Consider the following 23,648-nt stretch of genomic DNA (forward strand, 5'->3'; position numbering starts at 1 on the left):
GTTCCGCACCGGAGGGTTCAGCCCGGGCCGATGGCTCCAGGGCTGCAGTAGCCGCGCCCGGATCCAGCCTAAGCTTCACCGCGCTCACAGCCCTGATAATGGGAAAGTCGTTATCACCCAAGTGGGCAAGAGTAAGATCTTCAAGCGGCCAAAGAAAAACTCACAGTGTCGACTTCTTTTTGGCGGCTTTCTTCACCCGCTAGCCCCGTCAAGGAGCATCTGTTGCCGGTGGCGAGGCTCGGTCGGCCGACTGAGGGGCCCCTGCCACGGCAATAGTCACTGCATCGCTGGCGGATGGGCCCGTCTCCACCCTTTCGAGCTCGGTCCCGGGTGGCAGAGCAGGGAGACTATAAGTGGATACTGTAAGTATTCAGCCTCATTGATACTTAGCAACTCGCCAAAACAACAATTCGATACCTGGAGGACTCGTCTTCTTGCGCCTTGCGTTTGCGCACTTGCCGCTGGCCCTTTGGCACCGGAGGTAGAGCGCCGGCCAACTCCACGCTCTGGTCGGAGGAGTTGTCCCGGTGCGGTTCCCCTTCGGCTCCTCCTTCCGCATGCGAGTCCACGCATTCGGCGGACTCGCTGCTGCCTTGGGCCGCGGCAAGGCGAGCCTTCTTGGCCGCCGTGGCAGCAGCAGGGCGCGGTTCTCCTTCGGCTTCTCCTCCCGCTTGCGAGTCCACACGTTCGGCGGACTCGCTGCTGCCTTGAGCTGCAGCAAGGCGAGCCTTCTTGACAGCAGAAGGGAGGAGATGATATGCTCGGGGGAGGTCAGGCTGTGGCGGGTAGCTACAATACAGCTCTGTGTGTCCCTACAGAAAGTTCTTCAGTTAAGCAATGGTACAATAGCAGGTTTCTACAACAAAAAGAAGTCGAATACTTACCGGCTTGGGCGGATTTTGTGCGGAGAACAATGTGGGCACGTACGGCACGGTGTTCACGTCTAGCAGCACCCGTTGAACTCGCTGGAGCGCGACTTCATCTGGCAACTCCTCTGTGCACATGCGAGAAGGGTCAGCGGGGCCTGTGTACTCGAAGCCCAGGCAACAGCGCTGTTGGATGGGTTGGACGCGGCGCTTGTAAAATGAGAACATGACGGAGGCGCCGGTCACTCCCTTCTTCTTCTGTGCTTCGATGGCTTCCAGCAGCTCTCTGACTGGAATCATCTCCATGCCGGAGGGTTCAAGGTTCCATTCCCCCCTCACCACAGGTGGTCTGTTCGACTTCGTCGGGAGTTGGGGAGCATGGTTTTTAATGTAAAACCACTGGTTTTTCCACCCAGGAAGGTTTGAAGGGAATTTGTAGGAAAGGTATTTCTCGCCGGCCTGCTGACGCAGTTGGATGCTGGCGCCCCCCATTACAGCAAGTTTCTTTGTGGTAGGCTGGGGCTTGACGCGGAAGAGGAAGCGGAATAGATCCCAGTGGGGCTCGATTCCGAGAAATGCTTCGCAGAAGTGGATGAAAATGGAAACAAGGCAAATGGAATTAGGGTTGAGGTGATGGAGCTCAAGCCCATAATAATAAAGAAGGCCACGAAAGAAGGAACAAGTGGGGAGGGCCAATCCCCGTTCGGCAAAATGGAAGAATGTCACGATTTCGTCGACATTCTCCATGGGGAAAGGTTCACGGAAAGAGAGGCGCCAGTTAACAAGGTTTTTCTCCTGCAGCAACCCCTCGGAAACTAGTTTGTTCAGATTGTTGAGGGAGCACTTACTGTGTGTCCACTCCGCGGCCGACGGCTCCGCCTCTTTCTTCTTCCCCCCAATCTCCGACTTCTTGGACGCCATCTCCGATGCGCTAAGCCACGAGATGCTCGGGGGCTGCGGGGAGAGGGGTGGGGAGGTTGGAGCGGGAGGATCTCCTTGAGGGGATGGCGGCGGCGTTTGGCTCAGATTGGGGTTTTGGTGGTTTTTGGCGGAATGCGGACTGAAAGCACAATTTTCCCTCCTATTGCCGCGGGGTTAAGTAACCAGCGGGATGGGGAAAAGTTACTGTTCTGAAGTTCAAGAGTCGTTTTGTGGAATATTCCGAAGGTGAGGGGTCATTTGGTGATCTGATTGGATTAAATATTCGATTAATCATTTTTTCAGGGCTAATTAGCCCGAAAAAAGGGGTTTTTTCGAACCTTTGGTCTACTTACATCTTTTGTATCATCACTTCGGTCTCCCCTTAATGTGTCATTGTTTAGCCTGTATGCCATGATTTTTGGACCCTTATCTCCAATTTTGTGGGATTTGGATTCAAGGCTCGGGGGCTGCGGGGTACGTGGCATCGACTACTTATTTTTCAAATTTCTTTGAAGGATAAGGAGGATTATAGACTAATGGGACCCTCAGCCTGATTCTCCGATTCAACCTAAGGCTCGGGGCTACTCCATATGGAGTGCGACTTTTAAATCGCACACCATAACAAAAATTCGGGGCATGAGCACCTCATAGCTTCGATGCAGCCAAGCAAGTACTCGAAGAAGGACTTCAAGACAAAGCTTCGGAAGAAGTCGAAGACTGCTTCGAAAGTACTCGATAAGCCTGCAGTACTCAGCTACGAAGAGCTCGGGGGCTTGTCAGACCCGGGGCCACCGGGCTGGGCACGTTACGAAGTTTAAGAGATTAAGCCCGTCTTATCTCTTATTCATTTTGTTTATCTCTTGTTTATCCCGTTTAAATAGGAGATAGAGCTAACCAACACGGAGAGGATCTACTCGAGATGTGCTCTGGTGTGATCCCTCGACGGGAGTTGGTTAGCATCTTTGTAACTTTGACCTCTCGGATATATAAGGGAGGTCAGGGACCCCCCTCAAAAGAGAAGATCATTAGGTCATTCTACATCAAAGGCAATACAAACCATACAGGACGTAGGGTGTTACGCTCCGTGCGGCCCGAACCTATCTAAGTCTTGTGTTCCTTACACCTTCGAGTTCCTGATCTCGGCGTCTCCTCACCCAAAACTTACCATCTTGGGCATATCCCTCGGTGGGCAGCCGGTTAAACACCGACAGTCGGTTTTCATCTTCAAGTAGATCGGAGAGTTTCATGCCCTTCCAATGCACGAAATGACCCTCTGGAATGGAGGTGATCATCAGATCGTTGTCACCAAGACAACCTGCCCCCGACGTGCGGTGGCTTCGGGTTTTTCGATTTGGAGTAAATAGTCCATGTCCTTTTCCAATGCGGAGAGGGACTCGGAGTTGTTGGCCTCCTGATGTTCAGTGGCCGAATTGCATAGACCGAGTCGTGATCGGTTACTCAAGTTCTCTGATTGGAGCGGGTCCGATCCGAGCGTGGTCGTTGCAGCATGGGGTGGAGTCGCGTTGAAAACGGACTCCTCCTCGGTCTTCGTAGCGGAGCCATGGGTCGACAAGTCATTGAGATTATCAACGAACTCGTCGAGGTTGCTATGAAAACTCGCTGCGAGAGTTTTGGGCTTCATGACGTCGATGGTGAACTGACGAAAATTGCCCCTGCCGTCTGTGACGCAGACCCATGAGCCAAAAAATGAACGTCGTGCCCTGGGGGAGAACGGCACTGGTGAACTTGAACGATGCCATCGAGTTCGCCGGTGGATCTTCGATGCGCACCCCTACTTGGTGGATCTTTGTAAATGGTGGTGGAAAATCAAAACTGGGCAAGGTCTTTGGCAAGAAATTGTGCAAAAGAAATACACTGCCACCAAAACTCTGTGGCAATTGTAACACCCTAAAAAAAATTTAAATCTGAAACTTAAATAAATTCAGCTAGATTTCCTTTAGGGACCCAAAAGTTTTGTTTCAATTATTTTGATTTAGAGCATTATCATGAATTACTGGCAATTTGATAAAACCTAAAAAGAAATATAAGGTCACATAGGTTTGTGCATTTCATGCCTCTATGCATTGTTTTTTATTGTTCGATTTGCATTTGAATTTAAATTCTCCAACTCAAATTTAAAAGCATTCAAATGTTTTCCTCATTTTATTTCCTTCTCTCTTCTTCTTCTAGGTCCAGCCCAGCTGGCCCACTCTCTCTCTCTCTCTCCCTTCCTCTCCTTCCCCCTTTGCAGCCCAGCCCGGCTATTTTTTTTTCTTTTTCTCCTTTCTTTCCCGCTCAGCCCGGCCCACGGTCTTTCTCTCTCCCTCTCCCCTCCTCTCCCTTTCCCCCCGCCTCGGCCCACCAAGCCATTCCCCGGCCCATCAGCCGTGCGCGCCCGCTCCCCCTTTTCTCTCTTGCTCTCGCGGTGACAAGCGGGGCCCACCTGTTAGACCTTTTGTCCCGCCCACACCGCATCGGACTCGAACTCGAGTCCGGCTCACCCCCGCGCCGTCCCCACCGCCTCCGCCCCGGGCCCGCACGCCCAGACGCCTCCACGGCCCCCTATAAGAGCTGCCCAAACCCTAGGGCTTTTTCCCCAAGCCGCCGACGCTCCGCGCCCCCTAAACCCTAGCCACCAAGTGCCGCTCCGCCGCCGCCATTGCCGAGCTCGGGCGCTCGCCGTGCCGCCGTTCCGTCGCTCCCCGCTGTCGAACAAACCCTCCTGGAGCACCGCGTGGTGGTGAGGATGCTCGGCCGCCCTCCTTTTCCCTCTCCCCCGTGTCTCCCGTGGCCGCTCGGCGCGCACCGAAGATCCCCGCCGCCTCTCGCCGCCGGCCGCCGCTTCTCCCGCTCAACCCCACAATTGGGCTCCCCTTCACGCGCGCTACCTCTTGGTCCAGATCCGAGCCGAAACTGAGCTGGGAAACGCGTTTTTGCGTTGTCTCCAGCCGCCGCCCGCCACCGTTCCCGCCTCGCCGCCGGCGCTCCGCGCCGCCGCCCCGAAGCCCCACCGTCCCTGACCATCAGATCTAGATCCGACGGCTCAAAACCGATCCAGACTCGAGTCAAACCAATCTAATACCGGTCAACCCATGGCCTTTTTGCAGTTTAGCCCTTAAGTTTTCCGGAAATCAACCCGCAGTCCTTTCCAGTTCAAAAGTAATCGCGGATAGGTCCTTTTTCTTTCTGTTTAGACCCCTATAGTTTTCCAAAATAAAACCCGCCATCCAATATCCCTCTGTTTTACATTCTAACCCCTCTATCTAGGGTTTAATTACAATCTAGCCCTCGGTTTCTTCTGACAGAGCCCTTTTAGATTCTAAACTATCACAAATAGGTCCCTGGAACCATGTTTTAGCCCTAATTTCTTCGTTTTAACTCCGATTTCACCGATTCTTGCGCTCATGCGATCCTTGTGGCATAAGCAGTAACTTTTTAAGGTTATTTTGTTCTATTTTTATTGATTGGTGTACTTTTATTATTTTATTTTATTTGTTTGTTTGTATGTGCTTGCGTGTCGTGATAGACGGTGCGCAGTTCGAGGATCCGCAGGGCCAAGACTTTGAAGACGTTCCCGAGCAGCAGCAGTTCTTTGAAGAAGGCAAGTGGTTCTTGATCATATTTCAGTCCCATTAATACCACAATTACACCTTTACTTTATATGCATGCATGTGTCTGGAATATGATGGATCCCAAGATAAGGACATGCCTAGTTTCAGTTGAACTTCCTTGATTAAACCTGGGTATTTATATTCATGTTGTAGCTACGCTAATTGCTTCTACACAGTAGATTATTGGTTGGATAACCTGGATACAATGATAATGTTTTACCTATTCTGGAATATTGTTTGGTGATAAATAAGATTATTGAATCAATTGGAACATGGAGAACCACCTAGGAAAACAGTACAACCACAATTACTACATGGCTCTGGTCTTGGCTAATTAATTAGAAACCTTGGCTTGTAAAGGTCTTACCGAAAGGGCAAGAGGGGAGTGCGTTGATGGGGTATAGCTCGGCCCTCTTGAGGTGTAGATATGATCCTGGGTAAGACGTCTTCCTCATTAGGGAGGGTTACGACCACTGCGGCCTGAAACCTTAGCGGACCAATGCAAGTTAGGGAATCTTTGTAAAGGCCTTGTAGTGAATCCCTGCCACTCACCTTAGAAGTGTTTAAGGGCCTTGCAAACCCGGGCATCAAGGGAAACACGAGTTGTGGGTAAAGTGTACAACCTCTGCAGAGTGAAAACTGATATATCAGCCGTGCTCACGGTTAAGAGCGGCTTGGACCCTCATATGATAATTAAACTTAAAGATGATCTAAATCACTGGTTCTGTTTATTTATCTCTGTGTTGTGGATTGATTCACCTCAGATAGTTTATTTAAGGGCTGGTATATACTTACATTTAGCTAATGCTTGCCTAATTAAAACTTGACCAACTAAAAATGCTTGTCGCAGTCAAACCATTTCAGCTTTTCCTTGATCATAGCCTTGCATGTCATATAATTTACTCCACTTGCTGAGTACCAACCATAAGTGTACTCACGCTTGCTTTATTAAAACCAATGCTGCTCAGAACAAGATAATTGTCTGGAGTTTCCTGAAGATATTGGAGATTTCTAGGCGTATGTCTCCTAGTCAACTGCCTGTGAAGACGAAGTCCGCTGCTAGAATAAGTGTTTATTCATTCGTTTAAGATTAAGACTATTGGTCATGTAATAAAGCACTATTATACTCTATTTCGTTATAACATTGATGCTGTAATCATTTGTGACGTCTATCATATGTGTGGAACTTGATCCTGGCGCACATATGAGATGCATTCGGTTGTTCTTCTTAAACCGGGTGTGATAGCAATTGGAAAAAAACCAACAAACTCCTCAGTCTGGAATGACCTTCTCAAGGTTAGAGATTTGTATGTGAAAGGTAGAGTGATGGTGATTGGCGATGGGAAAAGAACTGATTACTGAATGTCTCTCTGAGGGAGAAATTCCCTGAACTGTTCAACATATACAATGAACAATCTTGTACTGTAGCTGCAATAGCACAGAAGAATTGGAGATTGTCATTTAGAAGATGGTTGAAGGAAGGAAATCAAAATCAGTTGAGAAGACTATATGATCTAACCTCCTGTGTGGCTATCACATCTGATTGTGATAAGCCAAAGTGGATTTTGTGTTGGGGGGTGGGGGGGTGTGGGGAGGGGGAATCACTTCAATGTTAAGAGTATGCACAGCCATTTGTGTGGCTCCTACGGTGCTGGTACTAATAAAAGTTTGTGGAAGGCTAAAATACCACTAACAATCAAAATATTCATGGGGTTAGTGCACCAAAATGCTATCTTGACTAAAGATAATTTGCTTAAGCAAAAATGGCAGGGGAGGGGAAATATGTGCCTTCTGCATAGGGGATGAAACTATGCAACACTTGTTCTTTGAGTGCCCAATGGTCAAGTTTGTGTGGAGCTTGGTGGCTACGGTGGTAGGGGCTCGATATAGACCAACAAACATGGAGCCGTTTTGGCTCTGGGTCAATAGGGCCATGCCAGGTGGAAGAAAATTCCATATGGTAGGCTTGGCGGCCATATGCTGGAGTATTTGGAGAAGCCGAAATAACTATTTTTTGAGAAAAAACTCGTGAGATACCCAATTGAGATTATTTGCTTAGCTTCCTCTTTCATTTTCTTCTGGGCAGAATTACAAAAAGTTGAAGACAAGAAGTTTCTGGAGGCGGCGGATGCCCTTAAGAAGATGGCCCTGGCTTTCCATCCCGGGGGCATCGGCGGAGGATGCAGGGATGGTTCTTCTTCACTGATTGACGACAGCTTCTACACAAAGTCGCAGCTCCAACATCATGCCCATCGCAAGTTGGGGAAAAACCTGAGGAGTATTTTTTCTCTGGTGCCAAACACAACTTAAAACTGTAATAGGTCCTAGAAACTTTGCTAGAATCCTATGGTTATCCCCCCTGTTGAGTTGCAGCCCTGTGTGCTGGCTTTGGGGTGGGGTGGGGTGGGGCGGGGGGTGGCTGCGTGTTACGACAAAAAACAACTAAGACACTACAGGAAAATAGTATAATTTCGTCGGCCACAAACCGACGAAAATAGCCCTAAAACCGACGAAAATAGCTATTTTCGTTGGTCGGCCGACGAAATTAGGCCGACGAAATAAAGTAGACGAAAATAAGCGTTTTTCCGTCGGTTCCCGACGAAAATAACGGTATTTTCGTCGGCCTATGTGGCCGACGAAAATAAGTCACCTATTTTCGTCGGCCATTAAAGCCGATGAAAATATGTCACTTATTTTCGTCGGCTTTTATGGCCGACGAAAATGCATCACGTATTTTCGTCGGCCACATAGGCCGACGAAAATAATAGGATCCTGCTAAAAAAACAAAACAGCTGCATATAATATGGCACACATTACTGTTCTGATGCTACATTTTCAGCTGATCTGCATGAGTCCTTCGCAGAAGAAGCACGTTCTGTGCCAGCATCTCTGTCTTTTTCTATCCTCTTAGTGTCCTCACTATCTTTATGTCCTCAGTGACATAAAAAGAAACCTTTATGTCCTCCGGGTGCTAATAACCTTACCGCTGCATGATCTGTTCCTCCGTGCGCTGAAGACCGCTTAGAAGTAGCTCCAGTTGGATGAAGCATCTGCGTACCAGCTGCTTGATGGCAACATGGCACCCTCGGTACTCTGGGGGAGCTGTTTAATTGTTGATGCAACAGTAATGCAAGCTACAGAAAAAAATTACGAAAAAGGTGAGAAAAGCTAAACTTAAGATTGGAGTTTGGATAAACTTCGTACCTGTTCATCACTCAATGGAGCAGCCAAATCAGATGCCAGCAGTTCAGAGCACTTTCTCACTTCCTGGGAACTATCTTCAGAAAACTTTGCAGAATCATGTTTGCTATCAGTTGGTAAGACCAGTTCTTCTTTCTTTGAACAATCACTGTTACCTGCTGATGACTGATCTTTAGATGCCAAATTGTGTGATAACTCACGTGGTACAGAGATAGAACAAGAAAAGGATGTACCAACTTTTGCAGAACCCAAAGTTGAGCTAGGATGCTCAACAACTGTGTGCACCAGCTAAGAGTATAAGCAGATGCATCAGCTATTTTTTTTCTAAATTGAGATCTCCAATTTTTTCAACAAAACAGGAAAGTTATAGCTGTTACTGGGTACACATGATGACACATGAACTAAAAGACTGTGCAAGAACATGATGACAAATCTTCACTTGAAAATAAATGAGTATGCAGGAAAACTAAATTGAGCATTAAGATAATAGCACAAAGGCATACCATCCCCGGTCTGTTGACGGTAAGCCCACAAAATTCCCCTATAAAAACAAATAGAGAAAGGCAACGACATTCAATTACTGCTTTGTCAACATATGAATGATGAGTAAAAAATAAATCTTCTAACCAATTTCAGGACAAAACAGTGATACTTGATACTGAAATAAATCTTGATACTAAAAAATAAATCTTCTAACCAATCTTCTAACCATTGTAGTTGATACTGTGTGGATTTTGAACCTGAAAGTTTAAGCAAGAGGTCAAATCCATGCAAGTTGGACACAATTTCCATTCAAATGGCATAAAGTGTTAACTAGAGCAACTGTGGAACTAGGGTTGAGCAACAGGTGCAACCTCTTAAACTTAACATCGTATCTCATAAATCACAATGCTTCACCTTTCACAACCGCAGCAATCTATGTGCTCCATAAGCTAATACAATTGTAGAGTCTTCTCTGCTCCTTTCCCTGAAATCAATACAAATACCCAGAACATATAGTAGCACCATCTAAATCAATTTAAAAACATATACTGAGCTCTATTCTCTCCAGCAATTTACAAGTAATCTTGCCAATCAGACCCCAACAATGTGAAACAATCAGGCTCAATATATAAAAATTATAAAGGAACATTTAACTGAAGGAGGACCAAATCGTTCAGTCCAATTCCCCTTCCATTCTGTGGCAGAACCAACCTGAATTATACCGGCTCAAGTACGCGAGTCCATTCCTGAGGGCTCCAACGTGCTTCAAACGGTATAATCCCTTGGCCTGTCGGGTAACGTCCCGATAAACCACCGATACACAGGATCAAATAAGGTTACCTCACACGAAGGTGAGTCCAGAGATACAATCACCATCACATTTTACATAATCGGGAATTACATTACAAGAGTTTATGAAAGTAGTACAAAGTTTCAAACTTAGAGAAAACAATACGACTATTTAAGCTATGATTTTTAGCAGCGGAAAAACATACGCGATGATCTACAGCACGTCGACAAGACGGATGTCATGCTAAGCCCGGGCACGATATCACTCGATATCACCAGTGCTGGCCGGGGACGGATCCCATTCCTCGGACCAATCTTCTGGAAAAGCACAGGGCCGAGGCAAGGGAAGAGTAGGGTCTTCCAGACATTATCTGCAAAACATATAACTAGCAAGCCTGAGTATACTAATACTCAGCAAGGCTTACCCGTCTCATGGTATACTTAGCCATGTAACTAGACTTATGAAGGCTTTTAGCTTTTGGTAGAGTTTTCAGCTGAAAAGCAACAAAGAGTAGATCCTTACTTTCAACTTTTAGCTTTCAGGTTCTAGTGGATTAACCATTCTAGGTAAGCACCTATAACTACTCAAATATGGTGGAATCTTTAACCAAACATCATCTTTCATAATCACAAAGTTGCTCTTGTTACTCTATGTGATAAAGGGGGTAAGCAGTCTCATTCATCGTGAGAGGCGGACGATTCCTGAATCGAGATTCAACCTTGCAAGGTAAACCTAACACACACGCTTGGAACACCACAGGGTCGTTCCGAAGCAACCGTTTACCTTTCATTCCAACTCGTGGATCAGATCCACCACAAGCGACTGCAGGTCATACGCACTTCCAAAGTGCAGGAAGTACGTCTGTAGCGCGACTACAAAACCCGTACTCCTGGTTGCCCAGCAACACGTATGCCTACACGTCGAACAAAGTAACCAAAAGAAGCAAATACATGTGGTGGGAGGTATGTCCACTCCTCGAGCCGATTGGTTACTAAGCTTACCGCTTACCATATTTCACGGCATGTGGCTAGTACTTTTAAACGCTTAACCACCGCTACCACACACTGCGACCTTACCAAATTCATCAAAACAGACGGGGTATCATCTTGACCATGATACCTCATAAAACTCCCGTCCGTCATCCTTATAGTGATAACAAGAATGTAAACATCACAATTCCTATATCGCGCGAGTGACAGGAAATCACTCGACTTCTACCGGTTCTATAAGCATAGCAGCTAGTCGGACTCAAATTCTAGTGTACAATACATTGGTTCCTGGAATTATGCAACTAAAGTTTTCAAACAACTCCTAAGAACTTAATGCATAAAGATATATATAATATAGGTTGCAGTGTAATAAAGTAGGGGTTATGTCCGGGGCTTGCCTTTACTGGTGGGGCTGAAGTCAGTAAAGTTAAGATCTTCTGAACTTTGGTTCAGGGCTTCAGATAATTCCGCGACGAAGTTCTCGGAATCTTCAGAACAAATTCCTTCTGGTTTCGAAATCAGTTGATAATCTTCGTCGGCGAGAGTGGTCGAGTCTATATGATATGTAAGATGGAGTTTAATGAATGCATACACTTTCATTTCAATTCACGATAAAGTTGCAATCCAAATAAAAGAACATTACATTTCGACAAACAACCTAACTACCCTGCACTGGGCAGTCATTTATCGAGTATTAACTAAATTAACTAGTTACGTTAAGCAACAGGGTGGTTTACCCTAAACATCTATGCTAACTTCATTAGGTAGCATGTTTGGTTATCTAATTAGTTGGTGTATAGATTTTGGCCTTAACCGATGAGGATGCATTAGGTTTAGCCGATTGACGTGCTTTGGTTATGTCTAACAGAGGCGTGCCTACTGTGCGATCTTACTGATCCAAGGTTGTGTACTTTGGTCTGGGTAGCCGATTGACAGGTGTACTGGTTTTCTGATTGATCGATGAAAACATCGATCACTTTAGCAGAGGGATGGTTCCTAAAACGGCTGTGTCCTAACTAATCTGTGTGAGCATCGGCGTACTTAACTGATCGCGTGCGTATCAGCATAGCGAATCTATGCTTTAGCAAAACTAGTCGATCTGTGATTTGACCTTCTAGCCGATTTAGTGTATCGGCGCATTCGCCGATTTATACATCGGGTAGAATTAGTCGAGTGATGTATCGGCATAGCTAGTTGATTAGTGCGAGTAACTAGCCGATAGTGTATTGGTAGACTAGTTGAACTATGTATCCGTACGGTTTGGGCCTCGGCGTGCTCAGCCGATTGGTGGGTCGGCTGTGTAGCTGGTTTTCATCCTTAATGTTCTCCTACATCTATTGGGGTACATCAGCCGTGTAGCTGATTGTCCTATTATGCACTAACTGTGCCTTATTGAGATGCGCTTAAGTGTTAACCTAGATAAATAGGTGTGGTTGCATCGACTTGATCACGTCAGTACAACAATCAATTGTCATACAGCCGATGGGGTTATCTAAGTCAGACCTATTTCAAGAATTAGGTGTAACAGAACACTAATATTAAACTAGATTGGTGAGACCATAAGTGCGAAGTTAGAGTAAAGAGGACGTGGTTGATAGGTTGGTGCCGATGGCGATGTGTTCTACAGGGGTGCAGCTGATGGAAGTGTGGTTGAGGGTATATGACTGATAAGCATATAGCCGATCTCTCAGCCGATAAATCAGCTGATAACAGTGTGTGGATAAGAAAGGGAAAACTAAGGATTGACCGGCCATATTTGACCGCTATGGAAAACAACTGGAATTGGCTTAGGTCAGCGGGCAACAGAACTCTAAGATTGTGTGTGTATCTCTGATACGTCGACTATGTGCAGCCGATACGTTATCAAAATCGGATGGCTAGTCGATCTGTGAACATCAGCATGTTAGTCGATCAGGGTATGTAACTATTTGATTGTGCATTGGTAAACTAGTCGATAGTGTGAACATCGACCGAGCTAATATATGCGCATGTGTTAGATTTGTGAATCGGCACAAGTAGCCGATTCCCTATGCTGTACTGGCTGTGCTTAGCTGACAACTACATTCTCTATTGGATATACCTATCTAACTATTGATGGGAGTGTTAACCGGAGTAACTAGTGTTTGATTGGTTCGATTGTATCAGCAAATAACCGATTGATGCATAACCGGCGTGGTTGTCTAGATCGGACCAGGTCGATTAGGGCACTAACATCGGATCGGACCGATAGGGTGGTTAACATCGGCCGAGGGGCTTTTGCCGGTAGAGAAGAAGTCAAAAGGCTTATGGCCGATGGGGTCCTACAGACCTGTAGCCAAAAAGGTATATGGCCGATAGGGTCGTGCCTATCGAAAATCAACTGAACTAGTAGCCGATTGCTAAGCCTAGTTACAAAGGTATATTAACTAAGTAGTCGATACACGAGGTAGACTAGGGCCTTTACATAGAAAAGGGGCTCTAACAATATTGCAATCAAGACTGAAGTAAAGGCATGAGCATCCATATGAATAAAAGGTTAATCAATCATCACAAAAAGTCTGCCATAGGGGCAGCAAGTACATCAGGCATGTTGCACTATTTAACTTCGGTCAATCTATAGCAAGGACTTTGGCTATCAAGAGCTAATTAAGTTTAGCGTCCCATAAACAGTAGGCTAAAATAAATTAAATGTTTCATGTCCGAATTAGACATTTCTTATGCCTTAAAGTTGCACAACAAGTCTAATTAAGATTCAAACAAGCAGCACAAGAAACATAATAACAAGCACACACGACTACATATAGTTTTAAGTGGATATTCGTAGCTATTTCTTCTATAAAACAAATTGAATTGATTAACTTAAAAGAATTTAAGTTACAAAACAAAATTAGGTTTGAAAATTCCATATCACATCATACTTAATCTATAGGGATTGCATACCAAAAATCAAGATCAACAAAGTTAACATGTAGAAGCTATGGATTTTACACTCTCTTATCTTAGATTTATCATAGATTCAAAACTATTTGATTTCATAACAAACTCATTTAATAAAAGTTGTAGAGCTCAAAATCTAGTTTCTAACAAAACTGGTTTTGCAATTTTTGGAATTTTCTACTATTTTCTATTGATTTTACAAGTTAGCAGCATTACTTCACATGAAATAACAAACATTCTTACATAGAGGTCCTCAAACTCTACTGTTCCTACGGGTCTAGACTTTGCAGAAAACACCCTGAACTTGTTTTAATTGTTGCACGAGGTCCTCTAGGCGAGCTTGAACAGAGGAGGCGCTTGGGGAGCTCGGTTCCAGAGGGAGGAGACCATACCGGCGGTCAGGAAGGTCGAGCAGCACATCGGGGACTCCTTTTGGTGATCAGGAAGCGAGGAGAAGGGCCACAGGGAAGACATCGGCGTGGGGGAAAAAAAACTCAGAGGAGCAGGCAGCTCCGGCCGTGCGCACGCCTAGCTGCCACGCCGGCTCGCCCGCGCCGGCGCCTGCTCGCCTGAGCGCCTGCGCCCCGCGTGCCCCGCGCCAGCGACGCCTGCCGCCTGCTCCCGCTTTGCGCTCCGCGCGCTGCCGCTCGGGGCCCACGCCTGCGCTCGCCGTGCGCGCCCGCCAGCTCGCCTGCGCCTCCTGCGCGTGGGCCGCTCGCCAGCCGTGAGCCGCCGCTCCTCCCGCGGCCGGCCGCCCGAGCCCGAGCGCGCTCGCCTCCGCTTGCTGCCGCGCTCCTCCTGCCCAAGCCGCCGCTCACCAGTGCTGAGCCGCGCGCGCCTGGAGCCGCGCGCCTCCGCCAGGGGCCCACCACCGCCTGCCTCGTGACCCGACCGAGCTCGCCTGCCATCCCCGAACCAGCGCCGCCCACCGCTCGGTTCAAGCCGCCCAGCAGAGCCGTGTGAAGGAGAAGAAAAAGAGAGGTCTTGCTGCCCGTGATTTGGAGAAGGGAGTCACCGGAAAGAAGAACAGAGGAAGACAAGGAGCGTTTTAATACTGCTGCCGTGCCGCCGGTGGGGAGGAGATAAGGGCACCAGAGGAGAAGGAGCTAAGGGGTAGTGGCGCGTGGAATTGTTGCAGCAGGAGGTGGCGAGGACGGGGAACAGTGGTGAACTGCAGCAGCAGGTGTCAACGGTGGCCGGACAGCGGCGGTTGCAGAGCAGAGAACAGAGCAGCGCCTAGAGGAGGAAGAGAAAGGGAAATTCCCGAGGACTTGTTTGTAATTTTAGAAAATTACAGGGACCTCTTGGTAAAGAAGAATTTAACCACTATTCTAGGGCTCAAACAAAGATGTGACCAAAATGAAAGTTGTACAACTTTTCAAGTTCTACAACTTTGTTTTAGGGTTTGAACTCCAAAACTCAACTATGAAGTTTTATTTTAAGACTTGGATTAAATTTGAGTTTTATAAAATCTTTGTCATTGTTAGTGTAAATTACATATAACATTGGGCCTTTTTGCAAGATGCTATGTAAGTCATGATTGCTTACATTATTACCTTTTTACTTCTAGTAATTTTGGAAAGTTACTTTTGTAAATCACCTATTTTGCATAAAAGGACTTGTTCTTTTATAAAATTACATAAATACCCTTATTATCACCATTTTACCTAAAATTTTTACATACTTCAACACACGCATTTCTAATGAAACTTTTGGATAAATATATATTTTTACAAGACATAAAGTAAGAAAAATATATTTCCTTTATTTTGAAATTTCCTCCTTTTCAAATACATTTTACAGAAACAACCCTAGGTTTTTCTGTAATTACAAAAATGCCCTTTTTACTTGCACTTTAAATTTCAAAAAAAAATTCACACAAACACACAAAAGTTTAACACTTAACAAGCGTACACTTCACACTATCAAATATATGTCTAACTTACAAGCACATAAACTGTCACACATTCAGACCTTCCAATCAGGCACGAACGCGAAAGAACGGGGCTTCGCGTGCACCAGGGGCTGCTCCTTCTTCCCCGCGAATCCTGCTCATCCCCAGGGGGCGCGGGGGCGGCGAGGCGCGGGGTTGGCCGGGGCGAAGGGGGCCGCGCGGGGGCCGCAGGGGGGGGCAGCGCGGCGGGGGCGGCGGGGGCAGCCGGGGCGCGGGGGCGGCGAGGCGCGGGGCCGGACGGGGCGCAGGGGGCGGCGCGGGGGCCGCAGGGGGGGGCGGCGGGGGCGGCGGGCCGCGCGGGCGGCGGGGGCAGCCAGGGCGCTGGGGCGGCGGGGCGAGGGGCCGGCGGGGCGCAGGGGGGCGCGCGGCGCGGCGGGGGCAGCGGGCCGCGCAGGCGGCGGGGGCAGCCGGGCGCAGGGGCGGCGGGCGGCTGGGGCGAGGGGGCCTGGGGGCGGGCGGGAGTGACAAGTGTGGCGGCTGGCAGCTGGGTTGCGTGGTGACTTAGAGCACACGTACTTTCGTCGGTCTAATGGGCCGACGAAAATAAACAAATTAATTTCGTGGGTTTTAGCGGACCGACGAAAATAAGGTGTTTAATTTCGTGGGCCTGTGAGGGCCGACGAAAATAGAACTTTATTTTCGTCGGCCTAGGTTAGGCCGACGAAAATAAGTCGTTTGTTTCGTCGGCCCTGTTCAGGGCGACGAAAATAATCTAATATCGTCGGCTTTCACAAACCGACGAAATAATTTACGTATTTTCGTCGGCTTAGCTCAGGCTGACGAAAATAAATCTGGCCGACGAAAATGACCTGTTTTGGTGTAGTGAGAATGCTGTAATTTCGTTGCTTTTCAGTAATGAAATTCGGGGAACGGTTCAGGTTGGGAAAAAAAACTGAACCTACTGAAGACGAAAGGTTCCAAAATTAAAATAATTTCATACTACCAGCTCGGTGCAAAAATTAGGCAGCCACATCCCACAAGAAGCTTTCGAGAGAAACTTCCAGCTTCGATGATGACGCATGTGAGTTTGTAGATGATCGCCAGTCACCACATAGTCCACACGTACAGAAAAATCTTTCACGAACGAGAGACACCAGGCCAAGACTTGTGGCACGCGCGGCTCGCCAATTTGCCTGCAGCCCTCCATTCCCATGGCCGCCTCCCCGCCGTCCCCGGTGCTCCGTCACGTGGCCATGCTCCCGTTCATGGCCAAGGGCCACACCATCCCGCTCCTCCACCTGGCTCGCGTCCTCCTCGGCCGGGGCCTCGCGTCGGCCGTCACCTTCCTCGCCACCCCGTGCGACGCACCCTTCGTCCGCGCCGGCGCCCCCGGCGCTGCCGTCGCCGTTCCCCTCCTCGACGGCAGGCCCGCAGAGCATGGACGAGCTTCCCCCCGGGTCCAGCTTCCTCGACGTCGTCTCCGCCGCCGCCGCGCTCGAGCCGGTGTTCGCGGATGCGCTGGCGGCGCTGGACCCTCGCCCGGACCTGCTCGTCCACGACGGTTTCCTCGCGTGGGCCAAGGACGCCGCCGACGACCTCGGCGTGCCGCGGCTCGTCTTGTTCGGCATGGGCGCCTTCCCCTCCTGTGTTTCACTCGCCGTCTTGGCGCAGAAGCCGCACGCGCGAGTGAGCTCGCCGTTGGAGCCGTTCGAGGTCGACGGTCTGCCGGGGCTCCGGCTCACGAAGGCCTACCTGCCACCGCCCTTCGACGACCCGGAGCCAGCAGGCCCTCACTGGGACTTCATCTGTGAGAGCAGCAGGGCCATGGGCTCGAGCCGAGGTTGCATCCTCAATTCCTTCCTTGAGCTCGAGTCATTCTACATAGACAAGTGGAACCGCGAGATGACGCTCAACAAGATTTGGCCGGTTGGTCCGCTCTGTCTTGCCAGTGAACCGGCCCGAACCTTGGTTTCCAATATAGCCGACTGGCTTGACTCAAGGCTCGCCATGAATCGACCGGTTCTATATGTGGCGTTCGGCTCGCAAGCCGACCTGAGCCGGGCACAGCTAGAGGAGATCGCAACCGGCTTGGACTGGTCGGATCTGGATTTCATTTGGGTAGTTCGGTCGAAGTGGTTCGATGGAGAGGAGCCGTTCCAAGGCAGGTTCCGTGACAGGGGCAAAGTGGTCCAAGGCTTTATCAACCAACTAGGCATTTTGAGCCATCAAGCTATTAAGGGGTTTTTCAGTCACTGCGGGTGGAACTCGGTGATGGAAAGCATCAGTATGGGTGTGCCCATCCTAACTTATCCGATTGTCGCGGAGCAGAAGTTGAATGCAAAGTTCGTTGTCGACGTGCTTGAAGTTGGAATCAGGATTTGGCCATCCCAAAGAGGAGACAGTGGCCCCGCAAGTGAGCAGCTTGTTTCAAGTGATGAAGTGGAAACGTTGGCGAGAGAGTTGATCCTTGGAGAGGGAGGGAAACGTGCAGCCGCCAAAGCGAGTGAGCTCGCAGCCTCAGCTAGAGCCGCAGTGTAGACGGGCGGGTCGTCGTTCGAAACCCTAGAGCTGATGGTCCGTGAGGTGTGTGAGATTGGAAGGCCTGAGGCTAATAAAGAGTGATCAGCAGCTACGGCCTCCGGTGCTAGCTAATGATGTACTCGTCAAATTAATGAAGTTATTAGTGGGTCAAATGGGATTGTTGGTATTGTATTTGTTACTAAGAATTGATGATCTGTGATCGAATCTCCGTCGATTCCATGTAGAAGCACCATCAAAACCGAACGAGAGCATGCATCTATCAAGGTTGTCGTCTAAATTAGTATAGGTCTATTGGCTAATATTGATGACGCGAGTTTGGCATGCTATGAATGGCAGCGAATATTATGGTATTCTAATTACAGACAACTAGTACATGCAGCTTGTGACTGCCTAGTCTATGTTGTAATAGGAACGTCACTTCTTTTTTCCTACTCAGGCACGTATTTCATTAGGGCGACCACAATGTAGTCCAAAACCAGTCCATAGGGACTAAAGTATTTCAATCAACCTACCTCAACCATTGGTGGCCTATATAGTGGTCCAGAGCAAAAGGTAGCCATAAACTTATGAGCTGCCATAAGAAGTAAAATGTCAATTTATCTCACTCCATTCTCCCTTTTCTCTCTCTCTCTCCTTCCTCCTCTTTCTCCATGTCAACTCACTACTACTTATTTTTGCACTCCACATTGTAGACTTTACAATAGCTATAGCTTACTTTGAATGGGGCCCACCGCTATGGACTACTTGGTCCAAATACATTGGTGTTTCCCTAAGAGGATAGAAGAAAGAGTTCACTGTTGAAGAAAACGTTTGTAGGGTCGGGTAAAACAACATTTGTAGGGGCATGCGCGAAATCCGTCCCTACTTTTGCCAGCTACAAATGCTATTTGCAGGGGGCGGGTAACGCATTCGCCCGTGGAAAACCATTTCCAGGGGTGGGCCACACCCTTACCCGTCTCTAGAAATCCATTTTCAGGGGCGGGCGACGCCCTAGACCACCCCCGTAAATGCCTGAAAATGGATTTTCATGGGCGGACGACCCGCCCCTGGAAATGGGTTTTCCGTTCAAAAATTGGCTGATTTCAATTTAAAATTTTCAAATATATTTCTCACTAATTTTTAAAATTATGTTTTCTACCAATTTTGACCTACCAAGCTGCGCGCGATCAAATATCATAGTGACCGACATGGAATATGTTTCATAAATATAAATAATTACGTATACAAAATTAAATTATATAGAAGTATATCATTACAATGCATCATTAGAGTACATCATCAAAGTGCGCATAGAATACATATTTTTGTCCTATTCCTCGATTAACGCTACGAGAGCCGGCACGAAGGTGCTGAGCGTCCCACTAACAAAGACCTTTATATTTTTTTAGTTGCCAATTCATGTTCAGAGTGAACAAAATACCCCATTACATGGATCATTTCATGCAAAATGCAAAGGCATAAATCGGCGACTACATTCAGTAGTTGTTGCTCATGGAGTTGTTCCTCGTGTCTTCTCGGCTGAATCTGCAATTCAAAAATCCACGAAAAAATTAGGCTAAGTGTTAGATACACGCAAAAACAATAAGCACGTATACATCTATCCCTAACAAAGAGTAACCCCTTACATATTCTGGATCAGTTGAGTATCTCCCGAGCACCCTTATGTGCTTGCACATGTACCCACAGTACAAGGAACCTGCAGGTTGCTTGTGGCACGGGAAGTATGTGTGCAAAGTCATTTTTGTTGTTATCTGGGAGGGGGCGTTGATGAATTCCTCCTTTGAAAATATAGTGCCTGTAAGTCCTGTTTTAGAAAGAAAGAAATGAGAAGTTAGTTTATGTATGTAGTTTTTTTGGAAGATTTAGCATGATGTACATATAGAAGATAAGAATTTTGCTAATATGTTGAGGATGGATATGAATTATTTGTATTTATACGGCTCAAAATCAGCGGAGTCCAATATGAACATTCTTCCATACTTTGGTTGTAGCATAAAAGCAATCTAGTGAGTTCTGCAAAAATATTATATATGATTTCTTAGGTATTTATTCGAAAGAAGTGTATAGTATAAGAAATGATTGAAACTACACTTACTGGAAGTAGTATGATGCCCATATGACATCCATGTCTTGCTATTTTTGCATCTGAAGCGATATGTAGACCCCCACCCTCTTCACAATCTCTTTGTGTTCGTATATTCGTTTTTCTTCTTTATCCTTGCACGTTTCACACTTGCTTAGCTCATCATGGTCGTCCTTCCACCACATTGGCCCGAGATGTCTGGACTCGCAAATAGCTTGAGGGTCAAGGAACTTGATCTTATGTTTTAGAACATCAGCTTGTCTTTGTTGCATCCTGTAGAATAAAATGTATCACAATTAATTAGATATGCATATATAATACAGTAGGCCATAGCATAAAAGATATTAGTTTCGAAGCGACACTTACATGCACCAGAGTCTAACCATTTCTATGCTTAGTTCTTTAAGGCAGAATATGTTTTGGATGTCTTCAAAATCGAACATGATATCAGTGATGCCTATATCTTTTGTTCCAAATATATCCGGGTCGTACCGAGCCCACATGCTTGTGAGCTGAAGTCTACATGCCCTCATGTACCAACTATGCATCCTCTGCATGTCACTTGGAACCCCCGCGATCATAGGGTCGGGTAGAAATGGCTTACCATACTCAAAATTTACCGAACAATCCGGTAAATCTTGTATGTCATCGACCCCAACAACTAGATCGTGCTCCGAGTTAGTGCGAGGCAAGGAAAAGCTTGGTCATCTAATGGCACTAGAATCTGCATCATCCTTTGATTTAGCCTTTGACCCCTGCTTCTTGTTTGTGGCGGTTGTGGTGCTGGCGGAGCTGGTGTCGTGTGCTCTCGTGTTATTGATGCCGGAGCCTATGGTGATGCTGGAGCCTGTGGTGGTGATTGCGGAGCCAGTGGCATATCCTCTCTTGGTGGTGATGTTGGAGCCGGTGGTGGTGATTGCGGAGCCGGTGGCGTATGGTCTTGTGGTGGTGATGCTGGAGCTTGTAGTGTACGCTCTAGTGCTGCCCCCTTTTTGTTGTGCCGCTGATGATGAGGGATGCTCAATTAAAACTTGTGCCATCGCGTTACGATCCGGAGATGCTGAAGGTTGGGGACCAAGCAGTAAGATATCTCGTTTATGCCATAGGATGGTTGAGCCAAGGCAATGCTTCCCATCTGCAGTGGGGATGTCTATCTCATGATTCTCATAGCTTGATTTGAGGAGATGTTACACTTCTACGCATGCATATAGGGGCGGGATTGGATTTCCCTCAAATGAACCCCCAACCGGATCCACCAGGGCCTTGGCTACTTCCTTCGTCTTCCCAGCTCTGCCAACCAGATAGAGCAACAAGCAGGGGAACGGATATACAATCTACTGGGTATGGTTGTGCTGTGGTAGAAAGCAACACTGCTCTATGCACATGACATATTCACTTGGGCCAATACCAGATGGGGCATCATCACCATCTTTTGTTGCCCCACCTCTTGTGACGGGTTAAACCATAGTAGCCCGGACTACCACTGCTCCGCCATTTGTGCTAGGAAAAATTCCTTAAACTTAGCTTCTAGTGCTTTCTCTTTCATTTCTTCCTTGTAGCAGTCATGCCTCCTGTAGCTAGCCCGGTCCTCAGGGAACCCATTCCAGATGGTCAACTTAGAGGACATGCCTCTGACGCGGCCTCCATGCTCTTTGGACCCAATGGCTGTACTAAGCACATCTGTGGCCCTCTTGGCTTCTGAAGCTCAGTAAGTTCGTACATTTTTTGTGCCACCGCTTTGTTCTCGGGTTTGTCAAACTTAGGCTTAAAATCCACTATCTTAGGCTTCCTTGCTTGAAGCCAGAACTAGCCACGTTCGTCAAAGCCTTCAAAAGGGTCAGGTTGCCCGGTGGCTATTGCAGCCTGTCTTTCACGCCGCCACTAATCGACCTTCCTTTGGTTTCCACCCAGGCCAAGATACTTTATTTATGTTGCTCAGTGCAAGATCTCTGTTTCTCTGGCTTAGGGCTAGAGCTTCCTTAGAGATATTTTGCCGAACAAACTCTTCCCATTGTGCTGGTGGGATGTTTGCAAATGGTGTCCAGCCCTTCTGGATATACTTGGTATTCAGATCACTCTTCCACTGGCGGAAATTTTCACCCAGCATTTTTGTAGCATAATCCTTAACATTATCTTTAGTTCCTCTTGGAAAAATAAAAGTGTTTCTCAACAGTTACCACATCACTTCCATCTTCCCCTCAGGAACCATTAGCCAGTCAGGGATAGTTGGATCCAAAACCATCTTTGTTCTGATTATAGAACCGATTGCGTTCCAAAACATTGCACACACCTCAGGAGGCTCTATGGGCTCGCTTGCTGCCTTAACTACAATGACCGTCCATTGGCCTTTGAGGTATTGGTTTGTTCCACACTGACCCTGTTTCCATTTGTTTTGGCTGCCAGAGGTTGTAGTTTGAGGTTCCGGACAAGTGCTTTCATTGTCTTCAAGTTCTTCCTCTATTGGGCTTGGAGGATAGCATCGGCGTTTACTTCTTCCTGTCAGAGCCTCTTACATGGATCATACGATTCGGCAAGTCATCATGCGTAGTCTATGAAAATGTATAATAAATGCTTCGTTTAAACTAATCACATAGTCATTACCTGACTTGGAACTAATCCGGATGAAAGTCCGACCTTGAATGTGTCACACCCGATTTACAAGGACATAAACCGAGCAATCATATATGCGCTAGGATCAAGTCACGCATATATACAACAGAATTATCAAGATATCACAACACATATCACGAAATAAAAGCGTATAAATTGTAAATGAATTCTTTATTACAACCGAATCAAGAATCGGTTCAAGGACTGCGGAAGCGTAAAATGAATACATGAAGAACAGGGCGCCACAGGGACGTCGGCTGGGAGACAAACGCCTAGAAATCGTCGAGTCCGCTGATGTAGTCCTCCACGTCGCCTGGTACTAAGTAGCAGTCGAAGATATCCCAAAGAGAACAGAAGAGTAGAGAAGGCAAGTATGAGTACACAACTTGTACTCAACGAGTATAACACAAACTATGAGGCTCTACGGTTAGCTGACTCAACTGCGTTAGCTTTTAATCTGGGCAAATTTTATTAAAGCTATTTACTACAAGTGGATGAATTACCATAACCCAAGTTACTGAATAATTAATTAAAATTACTCAAGAGTCTACTGAAATCCAAGGCAAACCACCAAAGTTAAACCCCAGTAATCAGACGGAGGATCTGGGCCGCTCATGACCGTGAGCATGGCTAGTATACCAGTTTTACACTCTCGAGAGGTTGCACATATTTAGGTGAGATGACTAGCAAGCACACTACGAGGCCGCTACAAAGAACACGTTAGTAAGGTGTAACCACTAAGG

At 47.2% G+C, this 23,648-nt stretch overlaps 1 long non-coding RNA gene and 1 pseudogene across 1 annotated transcript; one reads left to right on the forward strand and one right to left on the reverse strand.

The window, feature by feature from the left end:
* Window positions 1–8,646: 8,646 nt before the first annotated feature.
* On the reverse strand, window positions 8,647–9,240 carry LOC112890786. The gene is made up of 3 exons (XR_003228341.1): window positions 9,227–9,240; window positions 9,103–9,140; window positions 8,647–8,887 (listed from the first exon to the last, which is right to left on the reverse strand). It is a non-coding gene; the product is annotated as an uncharacterized LOC112890786 (long non-coding RNA).
* A 7,430-nt stretch (window positions 9,241–16,670) lies between these two features.
* Window positions 16,671–18,416, forward strand: LOC112888430 (annotated as a pseudogene).
* The last annotated feature ends 5,232 nt before the right edge of the window (window positions 18,417–23,648 follow it).

Source organism: Panicum hallii, chromosome 4 (genome assembly GCF_002211085.1).
Source record: "Panicum hallii strain FIL2 chromosome 4, PHallii_v3.1, whole genome shotgun sequence".
Taxonomy (NCBI): Eukaryota; Viridiplantae; Streptophyta; class Magnoliopsida; order Poales; family Poaceae; genus Panicum; species Panicum hallii.